The sequence below is a fragment of the Calonectris borealis genome, chromosome 16 (assembly GCF_964195595.1).
Source record: "Calonectris borealis chromosome 16, bCalBor7.hap1.2, whole genome shotgun sequence".
Classification (NCBI taxonomy): domain Eukaryota; kingdom Metazoa; phylum Chordata; class Aves; order Procellariiformes; family Procellariidae; genus Calonectris; species Calonectris borealis.
The window spans coordinates 4982219-5004183 of NC_134327.1; positions in this window are offsets into that span (position 1 = coordinate 4982219).

Genomic DNA, 21965 nt, shown 5'->3' on the forward strand with positions numbered 1-21965 from the left:
TAGCTGTGGCTCCACGCAGGACATGGGTCGAGGCAAGGCCAGCCAGATTTGTGTGAAAATGACCTACACGACTGGGAAAATCAATGACCAGAAAAAAAATGGATGGCATTTCACAGTAATACTAACAGAAGATTGCAAGAGAGAGTTAGGTAATTTTCTGCATTTGGTTCTCACTATCACTCTCCAGATGACTCCCAATAGAAGGTTAATTAATTTAATATACATATACGGGTGAATAGTAGAGGAACTGGTTCTGTCTGCAATTAGAACAGTTCAAAATGTTCTGATATGAAATAACCATTTTAATGCTGGGTTCCATCTAAAAAAGCAGAAATTTCAGTTTATTCTGTTTCCTTTTATTTTATTTTTTTTGCCAGACAGTTTCCTATTCCGAATATCCCAATTCGGAGGAACTCAAAGCATCTTGCAGAACTACACCAATTCATTGAAACCTCCATGTTTCTGAAACACATTTCAGAAATACATGTTTCAATAAGGTTTCCTGTTCTGAATGTTATGACTTGGAACAGTCAAAGTGATACAACTGAAACAAATATTTTTCACCAAATATTCTGCAATGAGACCAGATTCTATAATCCCGAAGCTTTCATTAGAATGGACTTTCTAAGTTGCACCCAGTTCTGCATTTCCAATCACGTGCTCATTGTTCAATACTTCCATTCAATTCCATGTTGCACTTATGGCTCCATTAGTTTCTGATTTTAATCTCTTCCAATCCTTTTCTAGTCCTTTAAAAATCCCCTTTGGGTATTTCATTCATCTCATGGTTCCTCAGCATCTGTGCCGTGATGAGATGGCAATGTCACACGGTGAAGAAGCAGTGAAACCTAGAATATCGTTGCAAGAGCAGATGCCTTCAGCGTGTCAGCTCTTCCTGTTTTCCTGCTTGTGGTAGGGAAGATCCGGTGAACTGTAAATACTGAATGTAAGTTAGTGGCAAGCTTAGTGGCTGTTTGGGCTGACCACAGCGACTGGTGGTGGGTGCAGGTGAGGAATCACGTCTTTAGAAGTCAATAAATGTCATTAAGGGTCTTTTCTTCTTATTTATGTGACAGTTAAATGTATGGTCTCCCTGAGTGTGTGGAAACAGGATCAATGATGAACTTCAATCCACACAATCACTTCTTATGTGCGACATAACCTTGGCTATTAGCTCACAGATCAATCAATAACCTATTATCTCATGAGCTAAGAAATAAATACGGCCTCAAGCCACTATTAATTAGGACAGCCAGGGAGGTATAGACCAGAAGATATGGGATGTTGTTGTTCCTGATGGTTTGAAACACAGAATGAAGCTGAATTTATAGGATTTGGTTTAGATTTTTTGTGTGTTGGTGGTTTTATTTGCTTGTTTGTTTGTGTGCTTGTTTGTTTTTTTGAGCAGGGAAAATGGGTCTTTTTCTGATATGATCCATGACTACTTTTTAAAAGATAAAAATTTTGACAGTGCAGAATTGGTTACTTTCCTCGACTTGAAACCATTAGCTCTCTGATATTTTCATTACAAATGCGGAGACAATACAGCTTTCTGATAACAATGTATTAGTGTGTGGATCCAGGAGTTACATTTTTAACACAGACAAGGACTTTTGTGTCTTTTAAAGACTAGTGAAAATCATTGACAATCAAGGACTGTTCTTCATATAGAAAGGTCAAATTGTAATGCTTATCAAGTCTTCTTGCTAGAGTCAGATCCTTGACTCTTACATGAAGACTTAGGAAACAGTTTGCTGAAGAGCCAGGATTTAAAATGAAAGCTAATATGTTTGAGGATATGTTGATAATGAAATTTAACTTCTGTTCATATTTCCAAAAGGCAAGTTATAACAGAGCTGTGTAACTACAGAGAAAAGCAAAGTAGAACAAGATGTGAGCGTTACGGGTTACTTCAAAAACTCCTCCGAACAAGCACAACCAAAACATGAGCAGCAGTGCAGTCAGCCCACTCTTACAATAATAAAAAGATTGCTTAGTGCTAGCAGAAGGAGATTCCTGATTATTAATGGAAGACAATATTTTCTATTGCTACTCCTGTTTTCATATCAATAAAGTCAAACAGCGAGTAGTCGTTGTTCCAATATAAATATCCCCGTTTGTTGTCACTGTTCCTCAAGCCATACAGTTTCTCCAGAACGTGAACTTCTTGACTTCTGATCTATATTTTACTGCTCTCCTCTGTTACATTGACTATCGTGAATTCATCATATATTTATCAACAAATACACAAGTGGTTGCGGCAGGATGTGGTCTGCTGCAAATACAGTCAAAAAAAGTTGGCTGTTTCATCTTTGCTAGCAACTTTTGCCGAAACTAGTGACCACCCCCAGACAATTAAATAGGTTAAATATATAGCATTTGTATATGTGCTGCACATTTATAGATCTTTGTCAATGGTTAGTAAAAGGCTTAAGCTGTACAGTTTTTGGTTGCTTTTCTAAACATTTTCTTTTGAACATGATTTATGGGACAGTTGTTGCAAGATGAAGCCTGGAGAAAACACATTATTCACGGAAATCAGGAACAATTCTTTAAACAAAACCTCCCCATCTATGATAAAACCAAGAGCTGACTGGTCTGCCACTAATCATAGAGGCCCAGGCTGAAGATGTGACTGGTGCTGGGACAAGGTAATTACACTCCTCTTTTACAGGCTTTCTATCCCAGTAGTGTGTACAGTGTGTCTTTCTAAACTTGCCAATTTCCACGCAAATTTCTAAGGTGGCTCATCAAAACAAGGGATTTTGAGCTACTCTTGTGATGGCTATTGAATTTATACATTTTAGTCCTTCTTGATATCAGCTACAGATCTAAGAACATCTGAAAAGACATCTGGTTGTTCCTGATCTTTGCACAACTTTCTCTGAAGTTAGCTTTTAGGCTTATAAACAGTGATAAATTCTTTATATCTGGATTCTTTATATTTATTTATGCCCTCTATCAAGGGCAAATGTAAAGTGATTTTATTGGTTTTTACTCTATATAGTCAAGGTACAATTACTGCAAACTTTGCTCTATTTGTACTAGCTAATAAAGATTAAGTTTATTACAACACTGCGCATTTTCCAAAGTAAAGCATTCCCTCATGCCCAGCCTCATGAAGTCACTCCTTTTTCAGAATCAGGCTGGAATGGGAGCAGTACCGATGTGGCTGACCCACGCCGAGAGCCACCAGGACATCTGCTCCTGGCTCATCTAGGTACGCCACTTCCACAGTGCCGAAAAAGGTAAGAGGCTCTGGCTGACGTCGTTTTTACGCAAGTGTTTGAATAGTCATTGGGAAATAGGTATCAATTTATCTGATTATTGTCAGTCCCACTAATGAGAATATTTGGACTTAGAGTTGGAATAAATTCCACCGAGGTCCCAGAGTTTAATACTCTCTGTGCTGTACAGACTCAGAGCTGGTCAATAAGCAATCCTGGGCATGGTGACTTGGTGGATTTTAGGCTGCCTGAATACGATTCCTTTATTATTCTTCAGTTGCTTTGAATCCGTGACCCTTATCCTTTTGAAAAAAATCCTGCTTGGATTTTCCAGTGCATTTATTACAGGGAATTAAATTATTCGGAGACCAAACATTGTTTTAATTTAAAGGAGGAAGAGCTGGCCTGACATAACTGGCACTGGTGAATTCAGGAGAGACAAATTTGCTGCAGTGTCATCCTTGATATTTTCACTTTCTTTTTAATTCCTTCATTATGTTTAACAGGCTTGTGGCAAATGAAGTCTGTTATTTTGCTGTCAAAAAGTTTTCTTTAAAAAGCTGGTAGCATGAAAGCAATTGAAATAGTGACTGCAGCCTTTTGAGTCACCTATTAATTCAGTGAGGGTTGGAGCTATGAAATATTTTCTTTGACACATGTTTCCTTACTGTATAATCATCTGTGGGGCTTGCTCTCCAAAACAGAAAAGTCAAATCTATGACATGTATCCAAAAAGCAGAAGGAAAATGCATTTATTTATTTACACTTACACATACACGACGATAAGCCAATCATGCCAAACAGCAAGGAAATCAAATTCAATTTAATATGAGTAATCTGCATAATGTGGAAATCCCTTGTGAGTACCTCTGGCATTGAATTCAATCTCAGCCTGAGTCTTTTCAATATTTCCTCCATTAGCCCCAGCATCCCTGCAGGCAGGGCCAGCCCAGCCAGGAGCCCAGAGACACCAGAACAGGGCTGATTCAATTTTTCAAGCCTATTTCTGTCAAAGTCGCAAGGCTGCTCTATAGAAGAAGTCCTGCTTTTAGCTCCTGAGGCTTCACCCATCCATGATGTGTCTAAGAGCAGCACAGGCAGAGGCTTGGGAAAAAGCAGGACCAGCTCTGGGGAGCTCAGCACCAAGCACAGCTATCGACGGAACAGGGATGTCCCCCGCAGGTCTGTCGTGGTTCAACCCCAGCCGGCAACTCAGCCCCACCCAGCCGCTCGCTCACTCCCCCCTGGTGGGATGGGGGAGAGAATCGAAAGAGTAAAAGTGAGAAAACTCATGGGTTGAGATAAAGACAGTTTAATAGGTAAAGCAAAAGCCACACACGCAAGCAAAGCAAAACAAGGAATTCATTCACTCCTTCCCATCGGCAGGCAGGTGTTCAGCCATCTCCAGGAAAGCAGGGCTCCATCACGCGTTACTTGGGAAGACAAACGCCATCACTCTGAATGTCCTCCCCTTTCTTCTTCCCCCAGCTTTATATGCTGAGCATGACGTCATATGGTGTGGGATATCCCTTTGGTCAGTTGGGGTCAGCTGTCCCAGCTGCATCCCCTCCCAACTCCTTGTGCACCCCCAGCCTCCTCGCTGGTGGGGTGGGGTGAGGAGCAGCAAAGGCCTTGACTCTGCGTAAGCACTGCTCAGCAGGAACGAAAACATCCCTGTGTTATCCACACTGTTTTCAGCACAAATCCAAACCATAGCCCCATACCAGCTACTGTGAAGAAAACTAACTCTATCCCAGCCAAAACCAGCACAAGGTCAGTGCAGCATTTTCACTACTGAAGGACCCACTTCTGGGCAAAGGTAGTCAGAGGCGGATTTGATTTGGCAAGAAGGCAGGCAGTGGGATGCAGCTGTGTCTCCTGAGTTCTTCACTGAAAAGAAGTTATCGGTGCTGACTGACAAAAAGTTTATCACAGCTGTGTATTTTCTGTTCCTTTCCATTATGTGTTACAAAGCTGTTGGATTTACACCTCTCTATTTTGCATATCACACTTCTTAGATCCCTGAGGATCTATTGCCCACAGCAATACTAACAATACTAATAGCAAACAATCAATCACATTCTTGGCTGTAGAAGTCAGGAAGCTCCTCCATGCTTTTTTAGGGACTCCTGAGCACTAATTAACATTTATGTAATACCAGTTAAATGCTCCTAATTCCATTGTAAAGGGTAGTTGTTGCTCAGCGAATAACATTGCAAAATTTTGGCCGAAGATAAGCAAGGTGAACTCCCACTCAATGAAAAGTGTTACATGATGTACAGTAACATTTCAGTTGGAAGCCCTCAAACAGTAAATTACATAGCAATCATATCTCTTCAACAAAATGTACTTTTCAGTACTCAGGAATTTCACAGTGGATACATAAATTCAAGCAACCTTTAAATTCCTTCCTCCTGTACTCATGTGGGTGTGAGAAGTCAGGATGGGAATTTCTTTTGCAATCATGTCAAGCGAGGAAGGGAAGTTGATACATATTTATATGCATACACATGCATAAACACCATTTAGCTATTTCAATTTGCACTTCAGTAAAAAATTCTCTGACTATGAAAATTTGGCTACACTGCCTCAGAATGAAATCTGTCTTAAGAAATCATCAATCTGTAGGAAATCAGCTATCTGCCATTTATCTCTGAAGCTCCTCAGTGCCATTATAGACCTGATCTCTTAGTGATCCTTTTTCTCTAAGCACCTAAACCCACTGCTCAGAACCACTGCTACCAGGAAAGTAGTTGATGCTTTTCTTGCAGCCTTCAGCACTCATCCTTCCCACTGAACACTTCATTTCTTTTATCATCCTAATGGAAAAGGTGCGGGATTTCTACTGAGTGCTACAAAGTTTCCTCAGTGCTTCTCTTCTGCAAATTCCTCCCTCTGTGGTCTAATCCCAGGCATTAGGTAACTCCCCATCAATCATAACACTGTAATTGGCTCTGATGCTGCTCAGCACCGCCTGCCTTCCTCCTCAGTGAGGAAAGAAAACCCCGAGGGCCTGCAGCTCCTCTCTCAGGCGTAAGCCCTTCAAGTGCATGGACTCTGGAGACTGGGCCACCCGGGGATGCTCCATTGGAGATGTTCCCTGTCAAGCCATAATCCTGAATGCAAATGTCCTCAGGCAAGCCTGAAACACCTTCTAACTGTTCTGCCCCTGAGGACAGGAAGGTTTTAGACATGGGATGAATTGAAAGTTTGAATTAACCCCACTTGAGGTCAAGCAACCATGGGAGTGAAAGAGAAGAATTGTTTTTAATTGCTAGTCACATGCCTGATGATTAAATGCAAAGAACTGGAGCTGGTCATTTATGAATATATATTTGACCTTTCTGCTGCTGAAGCCCAAAAGGTTCAGGTGACTCGCATGTGCGAAGCAGTCCTGATAACTTGGGGAGCATCAGCTGCATAAGAACAAGCGAGCAGCACATGCTAGAGCCAATTTTGCGTTACCCCTATGAGTCAGACAACACTGAAGCACATGGCTCAAGGCCTAAGGAATAGCACACAAGATCAGGGATTACCTGGTGTCTGCTAAGGACAGGCAAATCACGAGAAACTGAGAGCATCGGCTCCCTCCCCACCTGTCTGCGACGGGGAGCTCTCCGGCGGGCTGCCCGCTGAGTGGCAGCTGCTGGAGGACTTGCCTCATAACACTTAAATGTCAGAACTTTTTGAAATTACAAATTACATTTTGTAACTCAAAAAGTGTTGCTGCCAGCACTGGGAGTGCTACATCGGCATCTAAAGGAGTGACCACACGGTTGGAAGTTAAAAAATACTGACGTGCAAGAGAGCATGACTGCATTACGTCCATTTTATACCACGAGAAAAAATCCCAACCAACCATCTCTACGCCTCTTAAACACCAGTGTCATCCACCTGAAAGCCATTATGAATTGAATCATCTGCAAGAAGGAACTGAAATAGAGTGAAATGTGATTGAGAACTGAGAACTGTTTAGAGACATTTTATTTGATGTCGAAAAAGCCAAAAATTCACAGTAAGGATGAAAAAGTGTGTAACTTCAACAAAAGCAAGCTGAGATCATAGAGGAAGTAAGACAAAAAAACAGCAGTGAAACTGTAACAGATGGAAAGCAGGCGACTGTGAAAATTGTTAGTATATATTAGCAGCTAGGAGCTATCTATGAGAAGGAGAGAGGCTAAATGACACTAGCAGGAAGTTTTGAGCAGCTGAGCTATAGGAACTGATAAAAATGACAGATATCCTGGCAATGGTACATTATTGCATGAAGTCAGGGGAGTTGTCAGTGGTGATGCAGTGAAGATGAAGCTGAGCTGGCAAGAGAGGCTTCAGGTCCTGCCTCTCGTCCCAGGGTGGTTTCTGGGTTTTACCTAACAGCTCTTTAATGCGACGCGTGTAAGCAGTGTTCCCACCCCACGTTCACTTTTCCCCGGGTAATGTACTGACTGCTAAGCCAGAGCTGTGCCTCCTCAAAAGTCTGCCCTGTGAATCTCTTCTGCCCTATGGGTCCTTGACTCTGTTCAGTTTTGAGCCCCTCACTACAAGAAGGACATTGAGGTGCTGGAGCGTGTCCAGAGGAGGGCAACGAAGCTGGTGAAGGGCCTGGAGCACAAGTCTGATGGGGAGCGGCTGAGGGAACTGGATTGTTTAGTCTGGAGAAGAGGAGGCTGAGGGGAGACCTCATCGCGCTCTACAACTACCTGAAAGGAGGTTGTAGCGAGGTGGGTGTTGGTCTCTTCTCCCAAGTAACCAGCGATAGGACGAGAGGAAATGGCCTCAAGTTGCACCAAGGGAGGTTTAGATTGGACATTAGGAAAAACTTTTTTACTGAAAGAGTGGTCAGGCCTTGGAACAGGCTGCCCAGGGAAGTGGTTGAGTCCCCATCCCTGGAAGTATTTAAAAGACGTGTAGATGAGGCGCTTAGGGACATGGTGTAGTGGGCATGGTGGTGTTGGGTTGACGGTTGGACTCGATGATCTTAGAGGTCTTTTCCAACCTTAATGATTCTATGACTTTCTCTTCATGTCCTATGAATGTTGCATTTCCTTTGGTCCATGGCAGCAAAACACTGATGTGATGAACCTGCTTCAAGAGAGCCTGCTGCATGGCTTGGGAGGTAGGTGCTGGGGAGGAGGAGCTGTGAAGGAGCTGTGCCACTTCCCGTGCCGCTGTACCAGCTGAGTCACAAAAGATGGATGCTGATGCCATCTCCTCCTCTTGCAGCTATGCTTTAAAATAAAGCAGTAACAAATCCTGTTGCTGCATCTTGGGCATGATTTGAACTGGGGTTAGGTCGCAGCCAGGCTCGTAGCTGCTCAAACTGACTTACGTGCAAGGCTGGCAGCACGAGAGCAAAGGGAGAGCTGGGGGGTGGGGGGAGAGAGAGACTCTGTCATATCCAGCTACTGGGGCATCGGTCCTGAGCACGGTCAGCTCGGTCTTGGCTGGAGTCAGTCACGTTTACAGTCACTGTAAAGGTGAACAGTGTATCAAGGTTGCTCTTCTATAATGCTTGCCAGTGGTCTTTAACAAGTGAGATAAATCTCATTTTGACTGCACACAGCTATATGTATGTATATACGTAGATATGTGCATGTGGGTGTAGCTGTAGAAAAGCATGAACATACACAGAGGGCAAGCGTATATATATATACACTCAGAATCATTATAGGCTCTTTTTTTATCAGTAGAGAAAGAACACACATACAAAGACCGAGAATTCAAGTAAATTAAGTGTTTAGACAGTGTGCAACAGAAGCAAGAACAGGCGAAACCAAAATCTGGAAGGAAAAACACAAAATAATTATATATCCATTATAAAGTCACGGAAGCTGGCTCAATTCTTTAAATACATATGGCTGCCACTAATCCAGCAGTACAGGCATAGGCAAAGATGCAGGGTTAGTTTAAGTAGAGACATTAAACACAGAAAACCACTGTTCAAGAGGCACCCCAGTCCTACCAGCCGTCCCAGGCTTAGTGGCATATTCTATTTTAAGCACAGAGGGAATCTCAGAGGAGAGAGCATAATCAGATGAAGGTGTAAGCCCTCCAGACAATAAACAGGGTAAAGATATAAATCTGGTCCTGCTGTCCTACTGAGGCAGAGCTCTCAGAGGCAAATCTTTTTCTGCCAGTATAAATTGGTCTAAGTGGAACAGCATTACTAAAGAATTACCATGGAGAAGAAATTATTTCCAATCCGAAAAAAATGCAGCGTCGGTTCAACAGAGAGGGCTAACTCAATTTCTGCCTAAACTCCGAAATCTTTTTTGGAGGTCTGGCTGCCCGAGAGCGCAACACCTCGCTCTGCCGCAGCTGTGTCTGAGGGCACGGCTGGCGATGCTCAACCACCCTTCCTTAGAGCACGGCTACATTCGGACGCCTAAGAGAGGTTTAACTCAGTGATTCAGTGTTTATTTTCTGACTGTTTAACAGTGGTCTCCGCTTCAGCCACCCTTAGCACATCCTTAGGACCTCCCTGGTGAGCTGGATGTCTCTGGCTCTCCTCTCTCCCCGGATACCTGTAGCAGCATCAGAGATTGCTATTTACTGCTATTCATTCAGAAGACCTGCCCACGCAAATAGTGCATAAAATAATAAAAAATTCAGTATGCCTTCAGAAAGAGAACATTATTCATCTGCTCAGAAACATCTGGACATTTCAGGAGTCCTGCTAAATTTATGGAGTCTACTCAACAAATCTAAGCTTTTACTCAGGGGTAAATAAGGCATTCTGGGGGTTTTGCCAGGCATCTTCTCTCCCTCTCTTGTCTCTGTACACTATGAATAATGCATCTTCACAGAGCACAAACCAGCAGCATTAGCTCCTTGTTTCCTTTCGTATATTTTTAGGAGCTCCCGCTCTCTGCTCCCAGTTACAGAGGGGCCGATGGCGATGTGGTGCTCTCAGCCAAGTGGGCTCCAAGCCCAGCTCTCCTCTGCACTGGGGAAGGGACCCCAGTCCCACAGGCAAGAACCTTGGGCTGCCAAAAATAGCAGAGCTGCTGCTGATTGCCGAGGAGCTGCTGCCGGTACACGAGGTTAGCCACGGAGAGAAAGCGCAGAAGTCTGAAATGTAGGACACCGGCCAGGGATGAAGTTTGTTCTTATTTAAAACTACTGATGTCAAGAGAGAAACTGAAATCACAGTCCATCTGAGAAGAGGTTCAGAGCTGAGCCAAATCTCCTGTAACAAGAGGAGGTCGGAAATATATGCCAGGATCTCAAGCAGCTCTATAAACACTTCCCACCCTTCTTCTAGGAAAAGGAGAGGGAGAAGGAAAAGGAAGAAGAGGAAAAGGAAAAGGAAAAGGATTATTTGAATCCCTTTTTCTAAATATTCTTCCAAGAAAGAATCTACATCTAAAAACAGTGAAAACGTCATATAACATATATTGAAACAGTACAGAAAGGTTGTCTTTCCTTCCTTTCCCCCCTCCTTTTCTCCATCCTTTTCATAGCTAGGCTCATTTTAAACCATCATCTGCCTTGCCAAGGTCCATGCAGCTTCTCCCTGCTCTATGCCAGGCGTAACAGTGACAGTTGTGAGTGTCCCTTTTTCTGCCCTCATTCAGAAGAGCCAGTCATTCATGTATGGGCGTCACTCATGAAATACCCATGAGTATAAGCACGGTGGTCCAACCACCAAATACTCCAGATGGTCAAGGTGACCGTCATTCCGATTCAATAATGAATTGGCTTGCTTTCAATTTCTTTCCTGAGAAGCCTATTTCCATTTCGCAGAAGAATGGGGTAGAGCACAGAGGCAAGTGTGAAACCCACCCAGCTCCAGCGAAGCCCCCGCCCTCCCGGGGCAGAGAAGGTAGCGCTGCCTGGGGGCCGAGTCCTGGCAGCGGGGCCAGGGAGGCAGCGGGCACCTGCCTCGGGCTGGGGGCAGCTCCCTATGCCAGGAGGGTCCCCCTAAAAGTTTGGTTGACACATCTCACGGCTCAGAGCTGCCGCAGCTCAGCACAAGCAAGCCTTGCCCTTCTGGATTTCATAGTGCAGTATCTCCCCACTCAGCTCAGATCCCTTTCCGCATTTAAGCCTAATGGACCAGGGGTATTTTGGCTTTGTCTTTTCTTTACGAGCAATGCTGTCATGAGGTTATTTCTCAGACTATTTTCACTTTTTACAGTATGTTTTTCTTCAATTATATTCTTCATCATCTTTTTATGCAGGAAAACAAACAGCAAATCCATTGGGGTTTTAAGAAGTGCTCAGAATTGGCTTCGCTTTGTTAGCGTTGGAAGGATTAGATTTGCTTTAAAGCCCACTGCTTCTGAAAAATCTTACTCTGCTTTACGTATGGTACCAGTGACCCAAACCTTACTCTCTGCTCTTAGAAAAGCAGTCCCTGAAAAAAGCAAAGCAGCTGGCCTTTGGCAAAGAAGAAATTTCCTTATCATTTATGTTACAGTGATGAGACAGAGGATACAGACAGGTTAATATATTTTTTCCTGACTTGTTATTTGCAATCAGGAACAAAACCACAGAGAGTCGTATCCTGTCATGCTGCCTTTGCTTTGGTGCAAATACCATCTAAACCGACATAGTGATTAATAGACTATGAATGCATGGGTTTAACTGGCAATTATACATATTATTTGCATAGCATACTTCAGCACATGTTTATCTTTCTTGCCTTTAATATTTACTTCAAGTAGAGACAGTAGGTAATTAGTCTCATAAAACTTCTCTGTCTGAGCAGATTCAATTATAATGGATCAAGAAATACTGAATTCAGCTTCGAGATTAAGTATTTTTAAAGCAAAACTGTAACATCTTTTTTAAGAACCAGTCAGTCTTCATTAAGGACTAACACATATTTCTGAGCTCTGCTTGCTCAGAGTTTCAGCTCTGATTTTTCTGCCCGTCACAAGTGATGCACTTCCAGCCGCATGAAGTTGCGATAGCCCGGCACAGAAAGCGGGGTTGAAGCATCTGGCGTGGTACCATTTCTGTTATTAGCCTGTGCCCTGCTCTGCGCAGTTACAGAGAGGATTTGTTTTCCAAGTCCTGATCTAGACTAGAACACGATTTTTCTAAAATGCCACAGTGTTAGGTCAGTCCCATCTTTGAGCGAGAGCAAAGAGACACCTGTGAAGCAGGAGAGGATGTCTGCTTCTCTCTTAGGATTGCTGCTAGTGATGCGTCAGTAGATTTAATACATTCCTTTGCTGCGGCACAAGTGATCTCATTGTGTCAGCGCAGCAGTTGTGCACGGTCACGGGGAGGCAGGGCTTCCGAGGCCCCGGAGCCCTCGCAGCGTGCCGCGGGCGGCACGGGGCCAGCCGGCACGGCAGCCGGCTCCGCTCCCGGCTCTCTCTGCTAGCAGGCAGCAGGTTGGCGTGGTCCACCTTACCGCTGCCTGTTCACACTGCTGTGCCCAGCCTGTGGTCTCTTCCCACGCCGGATCCCTCAGCCTGGGATGTTTTACCTTTCTGATGAGCGGAGAGCTGTGCTGGATGACAGCACACCCTCCGCACAGGCACAGTACTGAAGCCAAACCCAGTTAGCAAGGATCTGATTTCAAGGAAAGAGAATAAAATAAAGCAAAGACCCCCTTCTGCTAGAGAGAGCGCGTGATGGTTTTATACCTGAAAGACTTCAGATGCATAAATTCTGCTTTGAGGAACATGCTGCTTTATTAGCTCTGTGAAAGACTTGAAGCCATCAGAGGGGGTGACTGTCTTTTAACCTGCCAATGGGTGTAGCTGCTGCCATTTCCAAGAGGGAGACGTGCAACACATCTGATTGCGGCTACCTTAGAAGATGGGGCAGCTGCATGAATGTGACAGTTTTCTCTTTTCAGGAGAAAGGAGAGGAGAAACACAGGCTGGGAGCAGAATGACTGCTGTTTACCTGCGCTCTGCGTTCATGGCTCAGTTCCTAGGCTGCGCACACCACTCTGTTTCTAAGAGGTAGAGCTGTTAGGAAAATAAAACAGTCTAAAGAATGAAGTCCAGTTAGATTTAATTCTCCTTTGAATGAAAATGTATGGGTTTTGCAAAGAAAGAATGCGGATTCTAGTGCTTTCATAAGCAATGGTCATGCCTACTCCCTTTCCTGTCCTCGATGGGTAGATAAAAAGAGAGATAGACAGACAGACAGATAGACAGATAGATGATTATCAACAGTTGTTTGCCACTTGGGACCATAAATATTTCCCTCTGGGAAGCTGGCAGGTGTTTCAGCAGCTGTGGAGATGGATAGCAATTCTCTGGGGGAGAGCAGCTCTCAGGCGTACACTGACGGTTACTAAACGCCTGTTCCCAAATCTCTCCCGCAGCCACCACTGACATCCAGGCAGCTCTTGCTGTGGGTTAGGGTTAAATCATCTTTGAGGGGCTGTATTCTCGTTGGCATAGATGGAAATACTGCGGTATCTCAAAGTCACTGGGACTTTTGTATCATATGCTGCACATCAGTCGCATTCATTTTGCTGGTCTTCCCCCAGCAAACAGTTTTATGAGAAGGGTTTTTCATTACATAGGTTCAAAATAGCGTGACTTCTTCCATGACAGTGCAAGTATCTGCTTTAGAAACAGTCTATTTTATTTTCAGGGTACATGGGAGGTGGGGGGAGGAACAGACCATACAAGATTCCTCTGTTTTCCTGCTTGATTGGGTTTGGTTTTGCTTCATTGGCATTTTGTTTTGTTCAGAAGTGGGTTTTTCAGGGGAGGGGAGATGTAGGTGCACTGATGCATCTGTGTTTCACTAGCAGAAACTAGCAGATGCTTTCGAATCCCACAAGAAGGAAGGTAGTGTGACAAATTCAAACTGGAAAACATCCTTATTGAACAGCCACTAGAAAAAAATTTAAGTGGTATTCAGGCTTGAAGTTAAAGAAAGTTTCCTAATCCTGTTGTCCTTTTAGGCAGGTTTTTATATCAGTCCAGACTACAGGAAAGTTATAAGAAGTTTAAGAAAAAAAAAAAAAGAAAGGGAATTAAGTGGATTCTCAGAGATGTCATGCCTGAATGGGCTACAAACTTTCAGAAGTTGAGTTCCTCCATTAAGACCAATGGAAAGATGTCATCAAAAGCAAAGGCACTGGATTCCTGTAACTGGCAAGCCCGTTTCAGACGATAAGGATAAGCTTATTTCATAAACGTTTGCCCTAGGAAGAAGGCGCAGCAGAGTGAAGTCCTGAAATGATAAGGGACCACTGATTTTATGCATGCCTGTCACCAAAATTGAAAATAGTTTTGGGGTGTTGTTGTTCAAAAAAGAATTTGATGCTCACAAATATGAGGGTTATCAGTTTTTTTTTTAAAAATCTTTCTGTACCCAAGAGGGGATTTATTTTCCTGCTTGTTATAACACCGATAGAAAAGATACCATGAGAGTAAAAGTCCTGAGAAATTACTTTCAGGGGCAAGTAAATAAAAAGGGCCCTTCTAGAGTTTGCTATGAGCAGCTGATGCTCCGAGGGGGGGTGGGAAGTGAACCTCTGCGGCTGGGTGAGAGGCTTCCTGCAGAGGGAGGAGAAGGCAAACAGGACAAAGATAAAAATCCACATATTACTTATTAAGCCATGTATCTTCTTCATCTCATTTAAGAAAAATGGTGGAAATCCTCTTTGTCCAAAGGGGGAGAAATCCCTTCCTCTCATATTTTGGAGATACTGAAATCTGCCTGGAGGTCCATGACCCCGGAGAGAGGCATGTCTGGGAGGGCAGGGAGAGCAGCGGCAGAGCTGCGTACCCCATCCTCCTGCCCTCGGGGTGTTTATCTGCTGCCGGTCACCATCCATCATGGGCAGAGTGTGTCGACCCAGGAGCTCCTGGTAGAGCCAGTCCAGGGAAACTCCCCCGCCTGCATGCAAAAAGTGGAGCGGAGGAACGCAGGTCTTCATCGGTTTGGTCCTTCTCCTGCAGGTCCTGCCCCTCAGTTGCAGCAGGGTCAGGCAGAGGGAACCAAGCTGCCATCCCCCCTCGGGGATGTCCTGCTCTAACCGCTGGGTCAGAGGCAGCCGTAGCACATCCGTGCCTGGTGCTGATCCTTCTTGAGCCCAGACCATGCTGCCTTTGCCCCGGGGCACGCTGTCCCCCTTAGGGTCACAAACGGCAGTTTTGCCCGGAGGGAAGGACTAGGAACATCCTTATGCCAATTGCAATTAAAAACAATAACTCCGACCCAAAGCTATGAATTGATAATTGGCAATCCAAGAATCGCTGGTGTCTGTTGTCTCGATGGCATTGCCCTTGTCTCCTCATTTTAGGTTTTTGCTCTCTGACTCCAGCAGTGCCATTCCCAGGTCAATATTTGGCAAGATCTAAATCGAGAGTCTCTCTCAGCAAACAGGAATTTCTTTCCATCCATTGTCTTGCTAACGTTGACATGACCTGCCATTGGTGTCACTAAGCAAAGGCTGTCACAGCACTCTGCTCCAGCGGCGTTGCACTGCACCGCTGCTGAGCTGCTTTTGGAAGCAGCACACATGCACTTGCAAAAAGTTTTAGGAGCAGGCAGGTGAGGTGTATAAATTAATCTTTAAATTTTTCAGCCTCAGATAAATTCAGGTCTTTGTGCTTACCGTACAACTCAATCCAGGAAGGGCTGGCATCTTTTTTTGTTTAAACTTTTTCTTCTGAAAAGTCCAAGACTCCTTATTTTTCTCTCTGAGGACTTTGAATGTTTTCAAACCTTGAAAGTAATATGATTAAGTCTTGAGACAAGAGTACATGCACAGTGATGATTTTTCCCTTTTTCTTTTTTTTTTTAATTAAAAAAAAATCTGTCTGGTAAGCTGTAGATGTTAAGTGTGGCCTGTCCTCATTGCTCCAGCATTTCTAGCCCTCCTTGCACTCTGCTGGCCTCTTGAATTCACTGTTACCTGATCACAGGCAGTATCTGAGTTAAAAGGTTATGGTGAAAAGAAGTATTTTTGATTACCTCGTTTTAATATGGTGTTTCTGTGATTCTTTAATATATAAAAAAACCCCAATAAATAGAAAGTTTCAGTTTATCTTCTCTACAATAGTCACTTCTGTCATTCCCCACCTTTCTCCAATAAACATTATATTTGAAGGTATTCCCTCTGAAGCTCAGATTTCTGTTGTGCCTCTTGGAAGGAGGAAGGTAGAGAGGACCAGTGTTTCATATCTGGATGGGTCATTACCCTACATTTATTTAATCTATTTACCATCTAACATTTTACATGACTTTTTTGGCATGCCAGAGCCAAGCTCTTCAATGATCAAGAAAAACCATGCTGGGGAAGAATGCTAATACTACTCTGCCCTTGATAGGATGGTGACTGGCAGTATATAAATACCCCCGACAGAATGACAGAAATCGCTCTTCTATATTTACCAGGAGCCCTGGACCAACACGCACAGTGGTGGGAACCCATCTGCTCTGTTGCAGTCATTTTATCAACACGCTACTATTTAACAGTTGAGGCTTTTATAAAGTATTTTTTTAGCTTGGCAAGCACAGTGAACAGGAGTGCCTTTAATAGCAGTATGACAAAACCAAAATAAATCAGAAAGGTGAATTGTAAATTAAAAGGGCTAGTGATTCATCTGATGAATCATATAAAGGAATGAATTAATTTAGGTATTACGTGACCACTTAGATTTCCTACTACAAGCCTGACATCATTAGCTGTGTGTTAATGAGTGCTCTCTTCTAGTGTGGGCAGCAAACATGGGCAAGGAGAGGAGCCGGGGACCCGGGCAGCTCGTGATTTGGGGGGCTCGGGGCTGTCACTGGGGCATGGAGAGGGTTTTGATCAGAAACAGGGGTAGCTCCAGAAGACACCGTACAGATCCAGCTCCTCTGGATGCACGCTGGCCCGGTGGAGGGAGAGCAGCTGTCCGAGGGATCTGCCACGGCTGACATTTCTAGTCACCGCATTTCGGATTTTTTTTATAATTTTAATTTATACTTTCTAGAAGTTATTCCACACTGTACTGCTGAGCAGCTGCCTTTTTTCAGCCTTTTGGCTTTGTCTCCCATGACACTCTTTCATTTTTCTTTTGGCTATTTGCTCACATAAACATTTCTCTCCCATTTCTAGAAGTGTGACTTTTTAACCCAACGTTCAAAATTGGAGCACTGGAGCCAACGGCTGAGGCCATATTTGCTTTGCACCTTGAGCCCACCTTGCACCTAAGTTTGAAATACAGGTCAAACGTCAGAGTTTTTTTCTGTCTAAAACTTTACCTAGCGGCAGAGCCAATGTGTGTCTGTAGGTTGATGAGAAAATGCTGACTTACCTTTCATTTTCAAACCAAACCTCTCATACTTCCCATTGCTCCAGACACTTTTGCCTATCAACACCTCAATGCAGAAAGGCCCTAAGTACTTACTTAGCTTCAAGCAAACGTCTAAATTCCCTGGGGTCTGTTGAAGAATTTAAATTTTGTTCTATTAACAAATCAGGGCATTAATCTCCGTTATTAAAAAAACGTTAACTGCACTCGAAGCACCAAAGTTTTAGACTCTGTGTGAAAGTCTGGAAGTGTTTTTTCTGCAGGCAAAGTATCAGGATGGACCGCCAGCAGAAACGAAAGCTCTTTCGTGCTTTCCATAAAGGCAGGACTATCTCCCCCCTCCAAATGTTATGCATTAGATCCAAAAAAAGGAGGCATAAACATGTTGTAAAAAGACAGCTGCTTTAAAAGCCTGTTTCCCCAAAGATAGTCCATGAAATATGCTGGTGTGAATTCATAATGTCTGAGCAGTCTCAGCTGAATTAAAGACTGAAAAGAGGACTATAGCAGCAAAATATAATTTCAGAATTCAAGTTAGCCAAATGAGGCAATTCAAGGTTTAAGTGGTACTTTATGTTCTTAACATTTTTTCATAGCAACTTTCAAAAACACAAAGGTAAAATAATCACTGTTGCAGAACAACGGATTTCTCTCAGGGAAACTGTTTCATTCAGTGCAAACTTCGAGTCTAGCTGGGTATTTTTGTACGGCTGTGGCTTTTTCTCCCCCTTTGGAAGACTGCAAAATAAAGTGCTGCTGGATGAGTCTGTAAGCAATAGCAATTTTATGATTTTTATATTCCCAATAGTAATTTATTTTAAAAATGGAAAATGTAATGAGCATGTAATGACCTTAAATTAATGTTCACTTTAAAACTCAAAAAAACCCCACAACCTTTATCAATGAGGTGTTATCACTGTTCCATATTCCTGAAAATTAATTTACTGGAATCAGCTGGGATTGAGTTTGACAGAATAAGCTGGAAAATGCTTTGACTGGCCCAAAAAATTAATATTTCTACAAAAATGCCTACAGAAATTACGCAACAATAGTTCATTTGCAGTTCAATTGTCCAATATGTGTGAAGCCTTTGATGGGAAAAGGGGGTAGAGGGAGAAAGAGAATCTAATTTAACTAGTTTTCCAAGCTGTCTCTGCTAAATTCATGCACCCTCCCAAAACCAGAGAATCACTGTATAAACTGTGATATGCTTTTAAATCAACTATTAACCCAGAACAGCAGTCCTGTTCCAGGGTGTAAGTGTCTGATTTTAATTAGCTGACACAAACTTTTCCCCCAATTCATCACAGTCAGGTTCCACGTGTCCTCAGCTTTCACTGGGTTTCTTAAAGATGAGAGTGATTATCCCTGACGAAAGGTTTCATTTATCTCTTAGGATGGTCCCTTTGAAACAGCCTGCAGCAGGGCACTGCACACCCAGGTGCTTGTGGAAACACAGATCTAGAGTACAAGGCATCGCTGATGTTTAGTTAAAGGCAGAACTTGGTAGTTTTGTCCTTGATAAAACTTCTCCTTGCCAAACGTAAAAAAATGTGTATTAAACACAAGGTAAGAGACACCTTGGAAACAAAACTATGAGCATGAAGGTAATTTTCTGTGTGTTACGTGAACCCAGGTGGAAGGAGCAGGAGGGACCCGGTGCCCTGGGGACGGCAGTGGAGCGGCACAGGCGGTGCCGAGGCGGGGGGCTGCCCAGGGCACCCGAGCCCCACCCCACACCCTTTCCCAAGTAAAGCCATGGGGGGTGTAGCGGTACCCAGGGCAGCAGCACTCTCTCCCGGTGACTGATAGGGCCAGGGAGCTGCCAGTCCTCTGAGCACTTCAGAGAAAATCCCTAACCTTGGATTTTTTTTTTTTTTTTTTTTTTTTTTTAGGAGAGTCAGCATTATTTCCTTCATGGTCACTGCTGAGCACTACATAAATCCATATCCACACTGTGATTAATGGCTCTTTAGTACTAAAGGAAGAGGTTAGATAATGCTTTTAATCACTGTCAAACTTCATAATTCTCCCACTTTCTTTTCCTGTCTCCTGTGAAGCTTCTTCATGGCAAAACCTAATGAAAGCTGCCACTACAAGTTGGATGGACTTGCAATGAACTTCAAATGATACATATCATACCTTTAGCCCACCCTTCCCATGTAGCTACTGAAAACTGAGCGTTGCGGGTCTGTGGTTCTTTGTAAAAGTGTGAGGAATCAGGTTCTGCCTGCTTCTGTTCCTTGGCTGGGGGAAAAAATATAATACAGAAATAGAAATTCAATAGTGGCTTAATGGCATAGACAATGAAGGTCGTCTTCTTCCACAGCTGACTGCAATAACTTGGTTTCTGGCTCACACAGCACTTGATGTCTCCTTCGGCTTGGATCTTCAATCACTCATATGTGGGAATCACCTCAGGATGGAGTTTAGGTTTCATAAAGTATGAAAATGCAAGAAATTGCAGATAGTCACAGGGCTGAGTTTTGACAGACTGGCAGATTCCCTCATCTCTCGAGATCAGACACAGCCGCGGGCACGGTCCTGCCGTGCCAGCTGGGAGAGAACCCTGCGTGCCCCAGGCCGCCCTGCCAGCGGCCACCCAGTGCAAACGGCCAGCAGCCACCCCGGGGTGGACACAGCCTCGCCGGCGATGCTGCTGCAGATCAGGCATCAGACCCACATCCTCAAACACAGACGTGGATTTATCCTGCCTGACTTCAGAGTCCCGAAAATCACCCTCTGGTCCCTGCAGCAGGGAGAGAGGTGTCTGCAGCGAGCAGCTCAAAGCAATTTATTTTGCTGGTTTTTTCCATTGATGTGGACAACACCAGGATGCCGAAGACAGACAGGTCTGCGGAGCCGGCTGAGCTCTTACACAAGTACGTACCTTCGACTCTGGAGTCCCTCTGCCTTTCAACCCTCACCCTCTGCTTGGCTCCTCAGGGGCACAGGACGGGGGCTGTTATTCCCTTCGCCTTTCACTCGGCATCCAGTGCCGTGCTCAGGGAAGCCAAGGATGCTGCAGCGCGATTATTTCATTGGGAGCTTGTCCAGGCCTTCTGCCTAGCCGGGTGATGGGAAGACAAGCTCTCGCTCTCACTAACAAATAACTGGCAATCAATTATTTAGTTTTTCAAGAGAAGGCAACACAGAAAGGTTCCCACTTTTTAGCAGTTTTGTTGCGAAATTACTGGTTCCAGTTTTAATTTTTGCATTTGCCACCATTGGCCTTGTGAGTGTTTTCAGGGAGGGAGCCAGAAAACCATAACTCTCTTATATGCCACATGTTGAATTTATTCCTCTCTAAACAATTCCTTTTTGATTAAATGGCAGTGGCAGAATGTTTGCAGAGTCTTGTGAAGCCTCTAGGTGTTTTTTTTTTTTTTAAATATAAAGACATGATTTCTATCACTGAGAAAATATTTGCTAAAGCCCAAATTTGTGACTACAGTTGCCCATCCTCACACAATTCTTCATTTTCAAAAGCATTCTGACTGACTGAAAGTGGAAAGCCGTCCTTAAACTTCTAAAAATTTGTAGTAACTCTAATTGCATTTTAATATTTGCTATGCTTTATAATGGTGGAGAAAGTATTGACATCAATGCTGAGCCTGATATAACTGCCACCCTTTACAATACATGAACTGCCCTGCAAGAGCATTTGTATGACGACAATGATAGTTGTAATTACCCATGATCTGAGAAGGACAGTAGTGACATGTTTTATTCAAAAGACATGAATCATTAGTGCCTTTGCAACAGCCTGTAGAGAATGAGAATATTTATTAACTGTAAAAGACTAATGTATGTTCTCACAGGCTTTCATTGGTGCCAGCTCAGGTCAAATCTGTGTATGGACAGTAAGAAGACAAAGCCAGTCAAGCAAAAATATAGAGAAAGCTACAATAAAGCCTAAAACAGTGTATCAATAAACCATGCACACTTTAAATTTAGTCTCGTTGTCTTGGAGCTCCTTAACGATGTTCACCGAGTACTGTGTGCGTATGCGTGTATGTGTATATATATATATGCTGAATACAAATGTCCTGAGCACTTTCTGCAGTCAGTTTTTAACCTTCACATGTCCCCAACTAGTTAACAAAGATATATGCACTGCTGGTTGATGTTTTCTGGCTGGACACGTAGAGTAAGGAGGGTTATTTCTATTCCCCGCCTGATGTATGCAGTGACTGGTGTCCAGGTTCGTACAAGGGTAAGTTTCCAGCAGAAGGGCTGCAGGTAGGTGTCTAAATACAGTTCTGCTCTGAAAACCCAACGAGTAAAATAAATACCTTCTCAGGCAAAGTATGTAAGGCTCCCTGGCGCACACATCCATCTCCATCCACTCTGTGCCAGGCTGGCTCCCCGGCACAGCCCGGCAGGACATGGCAGCACGTGTCCCCCCCCCCCGCTCCAGCCCACCAGCACCCAGGGCGCCCAGAGCCCGAGGAGGCTGTTATGGGACCAGTGCAAGACCCCTGCGCTCACGATGCAGCACCAGGCA